The sequence below is a fragment of the Penaeus chinensis genome, chromosome 27 (assembly GCF_019202785.1).
Source record: "Penaeus chinensis breed Huanghai No. 1 chromosome 27, ASM1920278v2, whole genome shotgun sequence".
Taxonomy (NCBI): Eukaryota; Metazoa; Arthropoda; class Malacostraca; order Decapoda; family Penaeidae; genus Penaeus; species Penaeus chinensis.
This window is the reverse complement of record NC_061845.1, coordinates 21,678,541-21,681,040: the sequence shown is the minus strand read 5'-3', so window position 1 is coordinate 21,681,040 and position 2,500 is coordinate 21,678,541. Positions and strand designations below refer to the sequence as shown.

The window sequence follows — 2,500 nt, the reverse complement described above, 5'->3', positions numbered from 1 at the left end:
TAATCATTATCATCATTTAACAACGATGGTAATGATTCTGATAACATTGTCACATTATTATCATTATGATTGTAATTGCTAAGGTTATTATTATCATAACGTTTTTCTTTAGAAATTTCTTAGAAATTCCATAACTGATTTATTTGGAAATTTGTGTGTGTGTGTGTGTGTGTGTACATATATATATATATATATATATATATATATATATATATATATATACAGTCTTTAACCCCGAATTCTTGTAACTCGAAAAAGGAATATTTAGGAAGAAAGTTATGCAAATTACGTATTTCAGCCTGTCATGTGATTTTTTTAAAGACAGTTCGAGATCAACTACCCAATATTATTATTATCATTGTTTTTATTTGTATTATTACTATTAGTATTGTCATGATTATTATCGTTAATAATATTATCTTTATTATTATTGTGATCATTAATATTATCATTTTATTATTATTATTATTATTATTATTATTATTATTATTATTATTATTATTATCATTATTATTGCCATTCTCATCATTATTATTAATATCTAATTACCATTGTCATCATCATCATTATTATTATCATTAACATTATTATTGTCATCATTGTTATCTTTATCATCATCATCATTTTATCATTATCATTATCATCATTATCACTACTATTATTATCAACATTATTACCACAATTATGACCAATATTATTGTCACTATCATTATAACTATCATATTATAACTATTATCATAATCATTAACAATATTCTTGTTATCACAGTTGTCATTGTTATTCTTTTTATTATTGTTATTATTGTTAGTATTCTTATTATTATTGTTATTAACATTACTTTATTAGTGCCATTGTATTTTTATCATTATTTCAAATAAGCATTAAAATCACGATTACTAAAGAAAGTTTAATCCAACGGCAGGCGCTCCACCTCCCACGCGAAGGCCAGCGTCCGGCTCCACTCCAGGCCGAGTGGAAGGTGATCCGCGCTGCTGACATTCCTTTCGAATTTAGTTTCAATTTCACATATCTGTCTATTATCTAATAATTACTGATTGTTTGCTTGTTGACTATTTGTTTACAGTCATCTTTTTATCTTTTTTTCCATCGTTATGATTATCATTACTATTTGTTTCATTATTATGATTTGTTTTTGTTGTTATTGTCCTTTGTCTTGTCGGGTTATTATTAGAGAGACAGGGGGAGGGAGAGAGGGAAGGAGGGAGGGGAGTAGAGAGAAAAAGAGAGAGGGAGAGAGGGGGGAGGGATGGAGGGATGGAGGGTGGGAGGGAGGGAGGGAGGGAGAGAGAGAGGAGGAGGGAGGGGGGGGAGAGAGAGAGGGAGAAACTTAATTTCAGTCAATAATTAAAACCATGATTATAAAAGAAAGCTAAATATAAAAATGAATTTGGGCAGCTTAATTATCATCAATTTTGTTGTTATTACAAAGGTGAAAATAGTAATCATAATAAGAAGATGAAGAAGGGAGTGGAAAGGGACGATGCTAAAGAGAGAAGAATGGGAAAGAAATATAAAAGGGGAGAAGGGGAAGGTGAAGAAGCGGAGAAAGAGAAAGGAGACAGGGAGAGAGCAAAGGGCGTTAAGGCAAGAGAGGAAAAGAGAAGTAGAGAGGAAGAAGAGAGAGGAGTAAAAGGGAGAAAATGGGAGAGGATGGATAGAGAGAAAAGGGGAAGAGGAGAAAGAGAGAAGAAAATCGGAAGAGGAGAGAGGAAGGGAGAAAGAGGAGGGAGACTGCCAATCACTTTCTGGAAAAGAATACCAGCAATTTATAGGTAAGATTAATTTGATTCTTCATTCAATCTTTGTTTACTGAATCATAGATCTACATCGAGTTAAACAAACGAGTATTTCCCTGCATATCGATATAACCCCATCAGTATACACACACACATATCCAGACCCACATACGAGTGTAAAAATACATGCCTGTGTGTTGTACGAGCCTCCAAGCAAACGCACTCCCATTAGCCAGCATTTTTACCGAAGGGAGCGATAATCATTTCAAGGAAGTGTTATTATCGACAATAAATCGACCAACAGCCTTTCTGAGAAGTAACATGCGTTGGCGGAGGTGATATAGCTTTTTCATCTTAATATTTCCATCAGTTTGATCATATATTTAGTTATGAATTCATTATCTGTTCTAGATGTGATACGAATAATTATAACCATAACTATTATCAATATTATTCTTAGTATCATTATCATTATCATTATAACTATCATTATCATATCATAGTTAAAATAATTATCATATTATAATTATTATAATTATCATTATCATTATTATATCATAATTATTATGACTATCATTATCATTATTATATCATAATTATTATAATTATCTTAATTTCTATTGATACTTTAACTACTACCATTATTATAACTAATGTTGTTGTTGTTGTCATTCATATCTTTGTTATTGTTATAATTATCATTACTATTATCACTACTACTATTATTATCATCATCATCACTA

At 30.4% G+C, this 2,500-nt stretch overlaps 1 protein-coding gene across 1 annotated transcript in view; it reads left to right on the top strand.

Annotated features, from left to right (window-relative positions):
* LOC125039507 (serine/threonine-protein kinase Nek4-like) overlaps nt 1-2,500 on the top strand; it is a 381,570-nt gene that overhangs the window by 267,582 nt on the left and 111,488 nt on the right. The gene's annotated exons all lie outside the window — the stretch shown is intronic.